General features: G+C 44.1%; 1 long non-coding RNA gene across 1 annotated transcript in view; it reads right to left on the bottom strand.

Moving 5' to 3' along the window:
* Positions 1-11653, bottom strand: part of LOC125344729 — a 31646-nt gene extending 19993 nt beyond the window's left edge. Inside the window, exons 1-2 of the long non-coding RNA XR_007209624.1 lie at positions 11497-11653; positions 7254-7477 (exon numbers count right to left, since the gene is read on the bottom strand). This is a non-coding gene — a long non-coding RNA (uncharacterized LOC125344729). The remainder of the gene's footprint in view (positions 1-7253; positions 7478-11496) is intronic.
* Between the last annotated feature and the right edge of the window lie 6858 nt (positions 11654-18511).

Below are 18511 nucleotides of genomic sequence, written 5' to 3'. Positions count from 1 at the left end.
TGTATGCACTGCGCCACATATGAAACTATAACCCCTCTGTACATAACTCTGACAATAAATTAATGAAAAAAAAAGAACTTGTTCCAGTATCTATGACAGCTAAGCTCAGAATGCAGGTCTAGCTCAATGAGCACAAAGCCCATACTTTCTGATTACATATAAGACTAGTGACCACATGGATCATTATAATCAACTAGCACCCTGAACTCCTGTACCTTCAGTATTACTGAAGTGCCAGACTTTGAAGTCAGGCCCCACTTTACCACGTGAACCCCACTTTACCACGTGAACCTGAGATAAGCAGGCCCTGTGAGCAGACCCAGGATAAGCCCATTAGGGCCCAGTCGGTCTAGAACTCTAACCACTGGGAATGCTTAACTCTGACCACCCCTGGGGTGCCTCGAACCCTGAGCCAATCAGATTTGTACCTGTGTCCTAATCTTGCCTGCTTGAACACCTGATTGTTGTAACTTTGTTTTTTGCCTTTAGAAGCCGTGTGTAATTGTAGCTTGAGGCTCCCTCCTAACCTCCGCTGTGTCGGTGGGTAGGACGAGGCCCGAGATGCAGCTCGCTTAAATAAAGCCTTGCCTTGCTTTTGCATTTCAGAATGTCTGAGTCTTGGTGGTCTTCTTGGTGGTGGTTTCGCGACTTGGCACAACATTTGGGGTTTCGTCCGGGATAGCCCCAGAGACCCCCGAGACCCCAGACTCCGAAGGTAAGAAAATAGCGCTGTTCATTCTGTGTGTCTGTGTCTGTGTGATTTGTAGTTTTGTTTTCTGTTTAGGCCAGCCACTTGAATCTGAACCTGTAGGTAGTGAAGGACCAGCCGGAGTGGACACGCTCATATGGGCAGTCCTGGAGGACTTGGAGAACACCTCAAGCCCTCCACAGGGGGCTCAGGCTTCCCACTACCACCGTGAACCTGAAGGACTGGACCGGGAGGCCCTTCTAACGGGCGCCCGTCCAGTCCACTCTATATTCGGGGTTGTCTGGTCTGCTCCTACACAGGAACGGGAGAGAGAGAGTTAAAGTTAAGAGAGAGAGGTAAAGTTAAGGTTATATGTTCCTGGCTAGGTAAGGTTCAACGCCCCTGAGTCAGCCTGAAGAGTTACAGAAGATGGATGATCTTCACCCATCAGCACCCCTTTAAAACCGAGGGACCAGAGTTGTTTTTGGGAAGATGAGGCAGGATAAACTAGAGGCATGCAAAACAGAGGTACAGAGACTATACTTGTAAGAAATGGTGACAGGCCCTTTGGTTACTACATTGGGCCCTACTGGCCCATGACTTACCTCTATATCATCCCCTAGACATGCAAGCCATTGAAATGGACAGAATGGAGCCATGATTGGCTCCCAAGGTACCAAAAAGAAAAAGGGGGAAATGAAGTGCCAGACTTTGAAGTCCGGCCCCATTTTACCACGTGAACCCCATTTTAGAATCGAACCCTGAGCCAATCAGATTTGTACCTGTGTCCTAATCTTGCTTGCTTGAACACCTGATTCTTGTTACCCTGTTCTTTCCCTATATAAGCCCTGTGTAATCACAGCTCGGGGCTTCCTCCTAACCTCCGCTGTGTCGGTGGGTAGGACGAGGCCCAAGTTGCAGCTCGCTTAAATAAAGCCTTGCCTTGCTTTTGCATTTCGGAATGTCTGAGTCTCGGTGGTCTTCTTGGTGGTGGTTTCACGACTTGGCACAACACTACTTCCACCCATAATTTTAAAAGTAAAAAATCATGAATTTAAGAAACATTTTTCAAAGACTTAACTGTAAAGGTCTCAAAAGTGACTTCCAGGAAGACAGCTGAGGAGCAGCAGAGCCCTAGCTAAGCTCCCTCCGACATCGCAGTTTTCCCATCCCAGAGAAACTTTTACTCCTAGAAAGACAGCCCAAGTAAGTTATAACAGTACAGGGATTCTGGCCAGAAAGGAAATATCGACTTTGCTGGCCTGAAAACACAGATTTGAGCTCCAGGTGGTGTCCTGCCGCCACACTAGCGCTGGCACAGCGCCCCACACCCCGCGCACCTAAAGCACACAGTGGCGACCATGAAGAAATCCTCCAGACGGCGGCAGACAGATGCCAATAGCAGGCTGAGCACTGCAACTAAAATATGAAACCAACCCAATGCCCCTCAGTAGATGAGTGGATCAAGAAAATGTAGTACATATACACAATGAAATGGGCCAAAATAGCAGAGAAAGTGTGAATACCCCATGAAAGACATTCTCACTCACATCCACAGAAGGCAGCCCTTCCCCCATCACCAGAGCAAAGTGCCATCTTTGCCTCTGGCATAGACCTGGCCAGAGCAGACTGGAAATAAAGCAGGCCTGGGGAAAGCAAGGATGAAAGAGCTGTAATAGGGAGGTCAGATCTGGCCAGCGCCATCATTGGCTGTTGGAGGGGTATCAGATTGACTCCATTCAAGATTAGTTAAAGAGAGCAGAAGCCAATTCCATCTTCACTAAGATCTCCCCGCCCTATCCAGGGAAGTTCCCCTTTGCTGTGATAAGATTGTGTAAAGCACTTGACCTCTTGAGATGTGGAAGGTTCAAGGAATGTTCAAGGTTAAACCTGTGCCCTCCCATGAGTAGGCGTATTCACCTGCATCCTGGGAGCCCCACCAAATACAATTCTAACTAGAATAATAGGTTGGTTCAAACAGATACTGGGAGACAGACTGTAACTCCATTGGCCACCTGCATATGACATAGCACGCTCTGTAAGGGTGGTAACCCCATTGGCCACCTGCGTGTGGCAGGTTTGACTATGTGATGTTTGCCTATATAACCAGGCCTGAAAGGCAACACGTGGTCACAGTTCCAGGTCTCGAGTATGGGCTGCGACTCTGGCCAGTCGGTTTGCTTTTTACTTCCCCAATAAATCCATCCTTTTATCATCTTTTTTGCTGGAGACTGAGTGGTGGACTCTAGCAGGAACCAGGAATCCCCTCCCTTGTGGGGGGTGACTCCATTACAGGGGCCATCTTTGCAAAGGGCAAGAGTAACTGAACAGTGAGAGCTAGCTCTGCTCAGAAGACGATCCCTCTGCCCACGTGGGAGTATCTCTCCTCGGGCTGAGACTCACAGACTCAGGTAAACTCAGCCAGTGGTGCCCCGCTGACTCGGTGGCTGCCGACTCTCCAGCAGCAGGAATTTCTAAAATCAAACCCAAAGTGGCAAGCAGCTACTGGCAGGAAGGAGCAAACAGACAGGAGAGTAAACAGTTCCTGAGACAGATAAACAGCTCCATTACAAACGCCCAAGTCTCACCAGCAAACAGCTGAATTCCACAGCCAGCTCTGCCTAGGAGGTCACCCTGCCCAAGAGGGAGGAACCTCCCCCACTGCAAGCAGCTCTCAGCCAGCTAAACCAGGCCCCAGGCGCCCCACCTGGCTGAGTCCAAGCCTATTCAGAGCCAGACTTTAAAGGCAGCAGTCCCACAGCAGATGGGAGGAGCTACGGTTCCGGAGATTGCTCAGCTTCCCCCAACTACAGAGGACACCTAAGTCCTACCTGCAAGCTGTGCTAACCACAGAGCCCCAGGATTTAACTATTAGGGGAGGAGGGTCAGAGTAGATCCACCCCCTTTAAAATTACTTTCCTTTGACTAATACCTTTACTCTTTTCTGTTGACTCTCCATTTTGTCTATTATTTTAACCTCGCTCTTTCTACCGATTCTACTCTTCTCCACCTTTCCATTTCACTGAAACTAAACCAAAATCATCATCCCCCATTCATTTTACTCTACTCTCTTCAATACCCCTAACTTACCCTCCTAAATTTACTTCTAGGACCTCCAGACTCCATTGACCCCTGGTTATAGGATAGAGGGTATCCTTGTTCAATACGAGTGAGTCAAAGAGGTTCATAGAGAAATCCCACTAGTCCAAAAAGAACTAAATATGAGAATAAAAATTGCTCATAGGGTTATAATGGTAAATAAGTAACTACTGAATACAGGGTTCGGGGTTGGTTGTTACATTAAAATTATATTCTTCTGGCACACCAAATTTGCTTTTATATACAAAAAAGAGAGGGAAGATATCTGTATATAACTGTGAACTTCTAAGATTTATACAACAGTGCTTGGTAAGGTCTGCTTTGGATCTTAAATGGTGCTCACTGGTGCTTGTAAATTGGCATTTCCAACCAAAATGGGCAGAAGAAGCACAAGAAAGATGGCAAACAAGGGAATCTCATCTCCCGCTCAAAAGAAGAAGGAAGCAGAGCAATCAATCAAAGACCTAGAAGAGAACCCTCAAAATGCTCTACAACTCTACTGATAAAAATGTTAAATGAAAAGTTTGAATCTCTTCAGACAGCTATTCTAGAGCATGAGGAGGCGAACCAAAGATTAATACATCAATCCGTCCATAAAGTAATAGAGGATTTCATGGCCAACACAAATAGAAAGATAAATGAACTTCAAGAGTCCAAGAGAGCTACCCAGCTAAAAGATTTGAGAGACAGCACTTAGAACCAAATTAATGAAGTAAAGAAGTCCATACAGGACTTAAGACCTGGAAGCCATCAAGAAAGACCAGTAAGAGGAAGGGAGATTAAAAATCAAGTAGCTAGCCTACAGAGCACACTAGATAAAGCAGAGGATCGAATCTCAGGAACTGAAGATTCCCTACAATCTATGGAGAAAGAACAAAAAACTATACAAAACCAATCCAATCAGCAAAACAGATCACTCCAGGAGCTCCAAGATACAATCAGGAAGCCCAATTTAAGGCTAATAGGTATCAAGGAAAACCTAGAGAAAGAAGTCAATGGAATAGGCAACTTATTTAACAGAATATTAGCTGAGAATTTCCCAAATATCCAGAATGATAGGCCTATCCAGATACAAGAAGCATTTAGAACCCCAAACAGACCAGACCACATCAGAATAGGACATCCCACCTATACATTTTGATCAAAACAGGATCAATGCAGTCCAAGGAAAGAATCCTTAAAGCTTCGAGGGAGAGGAAAATAATCACATATAAAGGAAAATGAATCAGAATTACCCGAGACTTCTCAGGAGAGACTATGAAAGCAAGGAGAGCCTGGAATGAGGTATACTACACCCTAAAAACAAAACAAAACAAAACAAAAAAAACTATCAACCAAGAATACTGTACCCAGCTAAACTCTCATTCATAGCTGAAGGTCAAATGGTCAAATAAAAGTCTTCCACAGTAAGGAAAAACTGAAACAATATATTTCCATCACACCAGCTTTACAGAAAGTCCTACACATGGAAAATATACTACACATGGAAAATAATCAAGATTACAATAAAGATAGAGAAATGAACCCGCCTCCAAGAGACACATCTATCCAGCAAAAGCAAATATCTTCTAAAAGTGAAAGGCTGGAATAAAATCTACCAGGCAAACTGCCCCCATAGGCACGCTGGAGTTGCAATCCCCGTATCAGATAAAATTGACTTCAAATTTAAAAAGGTAAGAAGAGACAAAGAAGGTTACTACATACTAATAAAAGGATCTCTCCTACAGGAGGATATAACCATCCTAAATATCTACACCCCAAATACAGGAGCACCCAACTTCATCAAACAAACACTACTGACTCTAAAAACACTCATAGATCCAAACACATTGATAGTTGGAGACTTTAACACTCCACTGTCACATCTGGACAGATCAACACACCAAAAACGAAGCAAAGAAACCTCAGAACTAAACAACTGCATGGACCAACTAGACTTAACCAAGATCTACAGAATATTCCATCCAGCAACACCAGAATACACATTCTTTTCAGCAGCTCATGGAACTTTCTCCAAAATAGATCACACAAAGGGCACAAAGAAAATATGTACAAACTCAGAAGTATCGAAATCATTCCCTACATTCTCTCAGACCACAATGGAATAAAATTAGAGCTCAACTCAAACAGTCACCACAGAAAATCCCACAATTCATGGAGACTAAGCAACACGTTGCTGAACCATAAGTGGGTCATTGAAGAAATTAGAACACAGATCCAAATGTTTATGGGATTAAACTCAGATGAGCACACAAAGTACCAGCTCCTTTGGAACACAGCAAAGGCAGTACTCAGAGGAAAAATTATATCTCTGAGTACCTACATCAACAAACTGGAGAAATAGCAACTCAAAAACTTAAGGGATCACCTTAAGCTCCCAGAAAGAGAACAACAAGCCAAACACCAAGCCAATAGATGGAAGCAAATAACTAAAACCAAATAAGAATTAAATGACTTAGAGTAAAAATAAACCATCGAAAGAATCAACAAAATGAAGAGTTGATTTTTTGAAAAAATTAACAAGATAGACAGACCCCTAGCAAATCTGACCAAAAAACAAAGGCAGCACTACCCAAATAAACAAGATCAGAGATGAAACAGGTAACATCACCACAGAAACAATCAAAATCCAGAACACAATAAGGGACTATTTTGCAAACTTTTACACCAACAAAATCGAGAACCTGGAAGAATTGGATGCTTTCCTAGCAAAAATTGATATCCTCAAACTCAACCATGACGATTTAAACCTTCTAAACAGACCCATATCCAGCAGACAACCTTGTAAACAGACCTATATCCAGTGTCTCTCACAGGCAAGGTTCCAGTTTCCAGCCTCCTCCTCCCCTTCCTCCTCCTCTTCCTCTCCTTCCTCTCCCCCCTCCTCCCCCTCCCCCTCCTGGTCTTCCTCCTCCTTCCCTCTCTTCTCAGTCTCTGTCTCTGTCTCTTTGTCTCTCTCTGTCTCTCTCTCTCAATAGTTCCAGTTTCCAGCATCTCTCTCCCTCCCCCTCCCCCCCAGGCGGGATAAACTGCAGGCAGAACAGCCCCCATGCTGGCACAAGTAGAATTTCATCCTTGGCTCTAGCCCCCCCCCACCCCCTCCCACCAGCTGTCCCCACCACAGTCCCGGCATCCCTTCCACAGCACAAAGACCCACAGCAAGCTTTAAAGCAGGAGGCCATCAGCAGGCCTTTGGCAGTCCTCTGCTTTGACGCCTGAAGCAGGCAGAAGACTTTGGGGCCATCTTTTTGATGCCAGGAGGTGGCTCAGGACTGCCCACTCTCTCAGGGGGCGATTGCCCTCTCCACTGGGGCTCCCCGCCCTCCTCCCGCTGGGCCGCTGATTTCACTGCGAGCTCAGAGGAGCCACTGGGCCCGCCCTGGCCAGGGAGGCCTTGGTGTCAGTTGCCGTACACCTGCCGGGCAGGCCCCCCCCACCCCACCCCCCCCCCCCCCCCCCGCCTTACCTGCAGATCCAGAGGGGCTCAGCCGATGCCCCCGGCCGCCTCGCCGCGGGCCCCGCCTCAGCCTGTAGATGGCAGTAGCAGGTGCTGGCGCCGAGCACCAAGCGCGCCGCTACCACCCAGGCTGCTGCCCGCCAGGGCGCTGCGGGACGCTGCGGGAGGCTGGAGGGCCCGATGCGGAAGTCCCCCGCGTGCGCAGGTCCAGCGCAGGCAGAAGGAGACCTGACCTAGAGAAAAGAAAGGAGGGGCAGAGCTCCGCCGCCCGGAAGTCGCCGGAATCAGAACGCTGAGTCCTGCCACTCGGCCGGCCCAGTCCCGGGAGCTTTCTCCGGGGTCGCTGACTCCGTGGGAAGCTCGGGAGCTTCCTGCCGCTGCGCCGCCTCTGGAAGACAGCTCCGCCCCGGCCCCGCCCACCGACACGCCCCCTCGTAGCGGATGGTTTACTCTGAGTAAAACCTCAGGAGGCAGATGGTCTTCCTCAGGCCGCAGGAGTGCTGTCAGTGGGCAAAGTGCAGATATGCTCAGTCTGGCCTCTCTGCCCATGGCTTCGCTATAAGCTATAAGCTTGTGATAAAGCCTTCACTCAACTACATCACCTTCTGAGTCATGAAAGAAGTCACGCTAGAGAGAAAAACCATGGACGCAAGCAGCGTGGCTCCAGGGTAGGTCATCTGTTTGGGAATCAGAAGGCCCTGAGTTCTAACTCCATTACTGCTGAAAAGCATAAAATATATAGACTATATATTTCTAATTTTTACCATAAAAATAATCTTAAAGCTTGGTAATCCATGCCTTTAATAAACCTTTGTGGGAAGCTGAAGCAAGTGGGTTACTTAAGCCCATAACTTGAAAAGCTGCCAAGATCTGATTTCAAATAATAGCTCACTAAGAATAAAAACACTAAGTGAATTAAAAAAAAACTATAGCTTACCAAACTACAGGCAAATATTCATCAGAGATAAGACTTTAATGAAGTCTTGACAAATTGGATCTGCAAGATGTGTCCAAAGTTGATACACCATACAAAGAATTTAAACTGGACACATGAATCCTTTTTATCAATAGGAAATCAACCTGTGCAATTCACTCTATAAATGGATTTATCATTTCAATAGATGAAAAAGGAATCTTTTAATAAAAACAATGCTATTATTAGCAATATGTTTTGCTTTGTTTTACTTTTATGCTAGTCCTGGGACTTGAACTCAGGGCTTGGGCACTGCTGTTGAGCTTTTATGTTCAAGGCTAGCTCTCTACTACTTGAGCCACAGCTCCAATTTTGGCTTCTTTGGTAATTAATTGGAGATAAGACTTTCACAGACTTTCCTTACCTGGGCTGGTTTTGAACCAGGATTTTCAGATCTCAACCTCTTGACTAGCTAAGATTATAAACATAAGCCACTAGTGTCTAGTTAAGAACTTTTTAAAAAATATTTTTGTTGTTTTTCAATAGTTGTACAAAGGAGTTGCCATTCAATAAAGTAGTTGATGAGTAAAATTCATCTTGATCAATGTCTCCTCTTTCAGCATTTTCATCCATCCCTCCCAACCAACTCCTTTTCCTTTCCCTCACTTTTCTTAATTTTGTAGGATATACATTGAAAAAATATTATTTTGTGTGTGCCAGTCTGGGGGGTGAACTCAGGGCCTTGTGCATTTTTTCTCCAGGCTAACATTCTACCACTTGAGACACAGCTTTACTTCTGGTGTGTGTGTGTGTGTGTGTGTGTGTGTGTGTGTGTGTGTGTGTGTGTATGTGTGTGTGCATAATTGAATAGTCTCACAGACTTGGCTTGGGCTGGTTTTCAACTGTGACCCCCAGAACTTAGCTTTCTGAATAGGTAGATTTGCAGGTAGGAGCCATCAGTGTCCAGCAATACCTTGGGATTTTTTTCACTTCATTATCCTTGCTTTCATGGCTTCTATTGAGCATCATACTAAAATTATAGCTAGTACAATAAGCAATGGAAAAGAGAAAAGGCATGCAAATCAAAAGACTAATTCTACTTTCAGAAAGCATAGCATACTGTATTTAATAAAAGAATTTAGCAATATTACATATACAAGGCCAGTATTTCGGCAATTTCGTTTTTTTTGGCCAGTCCTGGGCCTTGGATTCCGGGCCTGAGCACTGTCCCTGGCTTCTTCCCGCTCAAGGCTAGCACTCCGCCACTTGAGCCACAGCGCCGCCGTTTTCTGTATATGTGGTACTGGGGAATCGAACCTAGGGCCTCGTGTATCCGAGGCAGGCACTCTTGCCACTAGGCTATATCCCCAGCCCAGGCAATTTCCTTTTGATACATTTATAATAAGCAATTTAAACTTTAAGATTTTAATAGCAAAACAATTGAAGTATGTTTATAAAGTTAAAAAAACTGAAATAAATAAATAAAATTACCGCGTGGTACATAAAAATCCTGTGGGAAGCCTGAGCCTAGAGGACTAAATTTTACTGGCCTGGCTTCTTGTAGAAATTACCCAGTAGAAGTCATGCTACAGAAAAAATGCAAACCTCATAGCATAGAGGGTAGTCTTTCCGCTTCTCTGCCTCAAAGGCTCTCTGAGGAAGGCCCAGATGAGCTGAGCTCAGCTGCTTATAACAACAAGTCACATATAAAGCTGCTCATTATTTCTAAAATTAAGTTTCAGAGTGGAAATCTTATGGTGGTGGGGGAAACCAAACTGCTCTGATTTTCTGAGTTGCTTCAATTATTTCATCTACATGATAAATAAAGGCTTGAGGCCTTTTGGGGACCAAATAGTTTAAAGATGAAAAGAAAATACGAGTTGCTCTAAGAAAGACTGCTGCCTCTTCATATGAGCACCCTCCACACTAACCCCTTAATATACCTCTCAGAGACAATGCCCAGAGCTACCAGGGGTCCAGCTGTGCAGAGTGCCCTCCAGAACTCTAAGACTCTGCTAATCAGTATCTATTTTTCCCTTCTTTTTGTTAGCACTGGGAATTGAACTTGGGGTCTTATACTTACTTGAGCCATGTCTCTCCTCCCACCCCCAGCGGAATCTTTTAGTTTTAGCTTGTGTTTAAGATAGGGTTTCCTGCTTTTGTTCAGGCCAGATTTAGGCTAGTATTATGGATTTGGCTTGAACTGTGAGCCTCCTATTTCTGTCTCCCATGTAGCTGAAATCCTAGGCATGAAGTACAATATCCAACTGTAACCTTGATTGCTACACTGAGTACACTGAGTACAAAAGACCTCTTTTTAATTTGGCCCTTCCTGGTTTAGAAAATAAGGGTCCAAACACAGGACCCTGTGGAAACTCTAGAACACTATGGAGACTGTAATTGACTGCAGATCTGGCTGGTGTTTGAATGATACTGTCTGAGTGTTTGACCTTTTGCAGTAATCCTGTCAAAAGACAGGTATAAAGCCCTGAAGGTACTTATCTTCATATTTCTGATTGCTTGCTATCTATCTCTTAGAATGTATCTCTTTAAAAAGCCCTGGGCCACAATGAGCCTATAAAAGCAGAGGTTGGGGAAGAGATCTTCAGACTAACAATACTTGTCAATAAACCCATTTCTCACCTCAGGTGGTGTTGGAATATTAATTATTTGACACTGAGATAGTAAATATGATAGATTATTGCATGAGCATTTCTTTATGCAGAGTTTGTTGGTCAGAACCAGCAAGACATAACAAATAAATAAAAACAAGTAGTTTAAGGAGCTTCATAATAATTATGAAGTAATAAGCATCTTCCTACAGAGTAATTTAAGTGTTCTTGATGCCATTCTGTGAGAATTTAATAGAAAATCCACCAGCATTTACTATAGTGCTTATTAAAACATTGTATCTATAAGAAAAGAATAGTATTAACAATCTGTGTAGCTGGATGTAATGGAAAATACATGAATCTTTTTGGACTGAGAGTTTGCTGTACTAAAAAAGCAAACCAATAAGTTCAATAAAATTCTATTTAATCATGTAACGTTATCTTTAATCTTGCATCACATGTTGCCGGTTAAGTCCAAGAATTAGAAAGCAGCCATTCCAGACAATTTTTCAAATCAGTTTTATCTAGGATAGCAGGAAGGAGGGTTCTAAAATAATCTATGCAGGTCTTTTCAAACTAACTGTCTATATCATGCTATGATAATTGTCAACATTAAATGTGAGAATGAAAAAGAACAAAAGGACTATGACCGAAGTGAACTATACCATATTTCTACTTATAAACCAACAGTAGCAAGTCCATACAAGGGAAAATGCAGCCTCCTTACCAATAATTGTTACACCATCATCTTTATCATCTTCAGCCACTTCCTGAACATTGACTTCTGGGTTCATATCAACCTCTTTTCCTGATAACTGTAAATAGGTTTGAGGAGAAGATGGGACCTTGACAGTAACAGAGCCTGTGATAAATTTAAAGGAGAGCTTATTAATGGAAAAAAAATCAAAATGTCATATCTGTATTCTTACTGGACTGAAAACTAAGCATGACTCTTGGTTTTCTGTTCTTATTCTTTAGCAGATTTATTTAATCATCGGTATCTTTTCTTACTTCCAGATAGTCAAGGTTTTCTTACTCCTGAGACATTCCTTTTAACTTCTGACAACTTCTGTCAATAATCCTACCCAGTTCAGCAGTATCACAAAAGAGTACTTTGCTACATATCAAGTATCCAGACAAGATATACTATTAATTGAGCACTTACTAAGAGCTGGTGAATTAATCCCCATATCAGTTTTATGAAGTATTATCATGATTCCAATTATACAGATAAGAACTTGTTCCAAATAAGACCCTGAATAGCAAAAAGAATTTTAAGCAGAAAGAACAGTGCTGGAGGAATTTCAGTACCAAACTTCAAGCTGTATTACAAAGCTATAGTAATAAAAACAGCTTGGTATTGGCACAAGAACAGGTCTGAGGACCAATGGAACAGAACTGAAGACCCAGAAATTAACCCACAGACCTATGCCTACTTAATCGTTGATAAAGGAGCTAAAAAAAATAGGATGGAAGAAAGACAGCCTCTTCAACAAACGGTGCTGGCAAAACTGGTTCAACATCTGTAACAAACTAAAGCTAGATCCTTATATACCACCCTGCACCAGAATCAATTCCAAATGGATCAAAGACCTTAAGGTAATAATCAGATACCCTGAAAACTTTACAAGAAGGAATAGGAGAAACACCTGGGCTCCTTGGTACAGGATGAAAGTTTCTTAACAAAGACCCAGAAACACAACAAATCAAACAAAGGTTGGACAAATGGGATTGCATCAAACTGCAGGGCTTCTGCATGGCAAAGGCTATAGCTTGCAAGATACATAGAAAGTCCACAGATTGGGAGATCTTTACTGGCCATACAACAAACAGAGGAAGGCCTCATATCTATGTACAACTCAAAAAAATTAAATTCCTCCAAAACAAATTCTCAAAGAACCAACTGCCCCCTCAGCAAATGGGCTAAAGACATAAAAAGAGACTTCTCTGAAGAGGAAACCAGAATGGCCAAGAGACACATGAAGAAGTGCTCAAAATCACTGGCCATAAAATAAATGCAAATCAAAACAACATTGAGATTCCACCTCACTCCAATAAGAATGGCCATTATCAAGAAAACTAATAATAACAGATGCTGGAGAGGATGTGGCCAAAAGGGAACCCTACTATACTGTGAGTGGGGGTGTAAACTTGTTCAACCACTCTGGGAAGCAGTATGGGTAAACATAGAGCTCCCCTAAGACCAAGAAGCCCCACTTTTGGGCATCTACTCAAAAGATTACAAGATCACACTAAAGCCACCAGCACAATTATGCTCATCATAGCACAATTTGTAATGGCTAAAATATGGAACCAAGCCAGATGCCCCTCAGTAGATGAGTGGATCAAGAAAATGTGGTTCATATACACAGTGGTATTCTATGCCTCTGTCAGAAAGAATGACACTGCCACATTCATAAGGAAATGGAAGGACATGGAAAAAAATCATACAAAGTGAAGTGAGCTAGACCCAAAGAAACACAGACTTTATGGTTTCCCTTATCAGGAATAATTAGTACACGTCTAGGACTATCCTAGCAGAAGAGCACAATAGCTCAATAGCTATGTACATATGAACACATAAAATGATGCTAAGTGAAATAAACTCCGAGTTATGGAAACAAGTGGTTTAACACTGTTGTGATTTTCAACATACCATTTGAAAATATGCCCTTTTCTTTTGTCTTTCTTTCCTGTGGTTTAACCTCTGATGTCACTGTGATTTTGGTGCCCTGGATATTGCATATATGTGTATTGGAACTAGGGAAGGGAAAGGGAATAGCAAAATCGAGAGACAAAGGATAAAAAGACAAACCAAGGCAACAGCAATACCTACAAAATTATCTGGTATAAACCAACTGCACAACTCAAGGGGGAGAGGGAAACAGGGAGGGTAGAAGTGGGGGGGAAATGAGGGAGGAGGTAACAAGTTGGATAAGAAATGTATGCACTGCGCCACATATGAAACTATAACCCCTCTGTACATAACTCTGACAATAAATTAATGAAAAAAAAAGAACTTGTTCCAGTATCTATGACAGCTAAGCTCAGAATGCAGGTCTAGCTCAATGAGCACAAAGCCCATACTTTCTGATTACATATAAGACTAGTGACCACATGGATCATTATAATCAACTAGCACCCTGAACTCCTGTACCTTCAGTATTACTGAAGTGCCAGACTTTGAAGTCAGGCCCCACTTTACCACGTGAACCCCACTTTACCACGTGAACCTGAGATAAGCAGGCCCTGTGAGCAGACCCAGGATAAGCCCATTAGGGCCCAGTCGGTCTAGAACTCTAACCACTGGGAATGCTTAACTCTGACCACCCCTGGGGTGCCTCGAACCCTGAGCCAATCAGATTTGTACCTGTGTCCTAATCTTGCCTGCTTGAACACCTGATTGTTGTAACTTTGTTTTTTGCCTTTAGAAGCCGTGTGTAATTGTAGCTTGAGGCTCCCTCCTAACCTCCGCTGTGTCGGTGGGTAGGACGAGGCCCGAGATGCAGCTCGCTTAAATAAAGCCTTGCCTTGCTTTTGCATTTCAGAATGTCTGAGTCTTGGTGGTCTTCTTGGTGGTGGTTTCGCGACTTGGCACAACATTTGGGGTTTCGTCCGGGATAGCCCCAGAGACCCCCGAGACCCCAGACTCCGAAGGTAAGAAAATAGCGCTGTTCATTCTGTGTGTCTGTGTCTGTGTGATTTGTAGTTTTGTTTTCTGTTTAGGCCAGCCACTTGAATCTGAACCTGTAGGTAGTGAAGGACCAGCCGGAGTGGACACGCTCATATGGGCAGTCCTGGAGGACTTGGAGAACACCTCAAGCCCTCCACAGGGGGCTCAGGCTTCCCACTACCACCGTGAACCTGAAGGACTGGACCGGGAGGCCCTTCTAACGGGCGCCCGTCCAGTCCACTCTATATTCGGGGTTGTCTGGTCTGCTCCTACACAGGAACGGGAGAGAGAGAGTTAAAGTTAAGAGAGAGAGGTAAAGTTAAGGTTATATGTTCCTGGCTAGGTAAGGTTCAACGCCCCTGAGTCAGCCTGAAGAGTTACAGAAGATGGATGATCTTCACCCATCAGCACCCCTTTAAAACCGAGGGACCAGAGTTGTTTTTGGGAAGATGAGGCAGGATAAACTAGAGGCATGCAAAACAGAGGTACAGAGACTATACTTGTAAGAAATGGTGACAGGCCCTTTGGTTACTACATTGGGCCCTACTGGCCCATGACTTACCTCTATATCATCCCCTAGACATGCAAGCCATTGAAATGGACAGAATGGAGCCATGATTGGCTCCCAAGGTACCAAAAAGAAAAAGGGGGAAATGAAGTGCCAGACTTTGAAGTCCGGCCCCATTTTACCACGTGAACCCCATTTTAGAATCGAACCCTGAGCCAATCAGATTTGTACCTGTGTCCTAATCTTGCTTGCTTGAACACCTGATTCTTGTTACCCTGTTCTTTCCCTATATAAGCCCTGTGTAATCACAGCTCGGGGCTTCCTCCTAACCTCCGCTGTGTCGGTGGGTAGGACGAGGCCCAAGTTGCAGCTCGCTTAAATAAAGCCTTGCCTTGCTTTTGCATTTCGGAATGTCTGAGTCTCGGTGGTCTTCTTGGTGGTGGTTTCACGACTTGGCACAACACTACTTCCACCCATAATTTTAAAAGTAAAAAATCATGAATTTAAGAAACATTTTTCAAAGACTTAACTGTAAAGGTCTCAAAAGTGACTTCCAGGAAGACAGCTGAGGAGCAGCAGAGCCCTAGCTAAGCTCCCTCCGACATCGCAGTTTTCCCATCCCAGAGAAACTTTTACTCCTAGAAAGACAGCCCAAGTAAGTTATAACAGTACAGGGATTCTGGCCAGAAAGGAAATATCGACTTTGCTGGCCTGAAAACACAGATTTGAGCTCCAGGTGGTGTCCTGCCGCCACACTAGCGCTGGCACAGCGCCCCACACCCCGCGCACCTAAAGCACACAGTGGCGACCATGAAGAAATCCTCCAGACGGCGGCAGACAGATGCCAATAGCAGGCTGAGCACTGCAACTAAAATATGAAACCAACCCAATGCCCCTCAGTAGATGAGTGGATCAAGAAAATGTAGTACATATACACAATGAAATGGGCCAAAATAGCAGAGAAAGTGTGAATACCCCATGAAAGACATTCTCACTCACATCCACAGAAGGCAGCCCTTCCCCCATCACCAGAGCAAAGTGCCATCTTTGCCTCTGGCATAGACCTGGCCAGAGCAGACTGGAAATAAAGCAGGCCAGGGGAAAGCAAGGATGAAAGAGCTGTAATAGGGAGGTCAGATCTGGCCAGCGCCATCATTGGCTGTTGGAGGGGTATCAGATTGACTCCATTCAAGATTAGTTAAAGAGAGCAGAAGCCAATTCCATCTTCACTAAGATCTCCCCGCCCTATCCAGGGAAGTTCCCCTTTGCTGTGATAAGATTGTGTAAAGCACTTGACCTCTTGAGATGTGGAAGGTTCAAGGAATGTTCAAGGTTAAACCTGTGCCCTCCCATGAGTAGGCGTATTCACCTGCATCCTGGGAGCCCCACCAAATACAATTCTAACTAGAATAATAGGTTGGTTCAAACAGATACTGGGAGACAGACTGTAACTCCATTGGCCACCTGCATATGACATAGCACGCTCTGTAAGGGTGGTAACACCATTGGCCACCTGCGTGTGGCAGGTTTGACTATGTGATGTTTGCCTATATAACCAGGCCTGAAGGCAACACGTGGTCACAGTTCCAGGTCTCGAGTATGGGCTGCGACTCTGGCCAGTCGGTTTGCTTTTTACTTCCCCAATAAATCCATCCTTTTATCATCTTTTTTGCTGGAGACTGAGTGGTGGACTCTAGCAGGAACCAGGAATCCCCTCCCTTGTGGGGGTGACTCCATTACAGGGGCCATCTTTGCAAAGGGCAAGAGTAACTGAACAGTGAGAGCTAGCTCTGCTCAGAAGACGATCCCTCTGCCCACGTGGGAGTATCTCTCCACGGGCTGAGACTCACAGACTCAGGTAAACTCAGCCAGTGGTGCCCGCTGACTCGGTGGCTGCCGACTCTCCAGCAGCAGGAATTTCTAAAATCAAACCCAAAGTGGCAAGCAGCTACTGGCAGGATGGAGCAAACAGACAGGAGAGTAAACAGTTCCTGAGACAGATAAACAGCTCCATTACAAACGCCCAAGTCTCACCAGCAAACAGCTGAATTCCACAGCCAGCTCTGCCTAGGAGGTCACCCTGCCCAAGAGGGAGGAACCTCCCCCACTGCAAGCAGCTCTCAGCCAGGTAAACCAGGCCCCAGCGCCCCACCTGGCTGAGTCCCAAGCCTATTCAGAGCCAGACTTTAAAGGCAGCAGTCCCACAGCAGATGGGAGGAGCTACGGTTCCGGAGATTGCTCAGCTTCCCCCAACTACAGAGGACACCTAAGTCCTACCTGCAAGCTGTGCTAACCACAGAGCCCCAGGATTTAACTATTAGGGGAGGAGGGTCAGAGTAGATCCACCCCCTTTAAAATTACTTTCCTTTGACTAATACCTTTACTCTTTTCTGTTGACTCTCCATTTTGTCTATTATTTTAACCTCGCTCTTTCTACCGATTCTACTCTTCTCCACCTTTCCATTTCACTGAAACTAAACCAAAATCATCATCCCCATTCATTTTACTCTACTCTCTTCAATACCCCTAACTTACCCTCCTAAATTTACTTCTAGGACCTCCAGACTCCATTGACCCCTGGTTATAGGATAGAGGGTATCCTTGTTCAATACGAGTGAGTCAAAGAGGTTCATAGAGAAATCCCACTAGTCCAAAAAGAACTAAATATGAGAATAAAAATTGCTCATAGGGTTATAATGGTAAATAAGTAACTACTGAATACAGGGTTCGGGGTTGGTTGTTACATTAAAATTATATTCTTCTGGCACACCAAATTTGCTTTTATATACAAAAAAGAGAGGGAAGATATCTGTATATAACTGTGAACTTCTAAGATTTATACAACAGTGCTTGGTAAGGTCTGCTTTGGATCTTAAATGGTGCTCACTGGTGCTTGTAAATTGGCATTTCCAACCAAAATGGGCAGAAGAAGCACAAGAAAGATGGCAAACAAGGGAATCTCATCTCCCACTCAAAAGAAGAAGGAAGCAGAGCAATCAATCAAAGACCTAGAAGAGAACCCTCAAAATGCTCTACAAACTCTACTGATAAAAATGTTAAATGAAAAGTTTGAATCTCTTCAGACAGCTATTCTAGAGCATGAGGAGGCGAACCAAAGATTAATACATCAATCCGTCCATAAAGTAATAGAGGATTTCATGGCCAACACAAATAGAAAGATAAATGAACTTCAAGAGTCCAAGAGAGCTACCCAGCTAAAAGATTTGAGAGACAGCACTTAGAACCAAATTAATGAAGTAAAGAAGTCCATACAGGACTTAAGACCTGGAAGCCATCAAGAAAGACCAGTAAGAGGAAGGGAGATTAAAAATCAAGTAGCTAGCCTACAGAGCACACTAGATAAAGCAGAGGATCGAATCTCAGGAACTGAAGATTCCCTACAATCTATGGAGAAAGAACAAAAAACTATACAAAACCAATCAATCAGCAAAACAGATCACTCCAGGAGCTCCAAGATACAATCAGGAAGCCCAATTTAAGGCTAATAGGTATCAAGGAAAACTAGAGAAAGAAGTCAATGGAATAGGCAACTTATTTAAC

Source organism: Perognathus longimembris, unplaced genomic scaffold, assembly GCF_023159225.1.
Source record: "Perognathus longimembris pacificus isolate PPM17 unplaced genomic scaffold, ASM2315922v1 HiC_scaffold_4067, whole genome shotgun sequence".
Taxonomy (NCBI): Eukaryota; Metazoa; Chordata; class Mammalia; order Rodentia; family Heteromyidae; genus Perognathus; species Perognathus longimembris.
The sequence above is the reverse complement of the archived record's forward strand: the minus strand, read 5'-3'. Positions and strand labels throughout refer to the sequence as shown.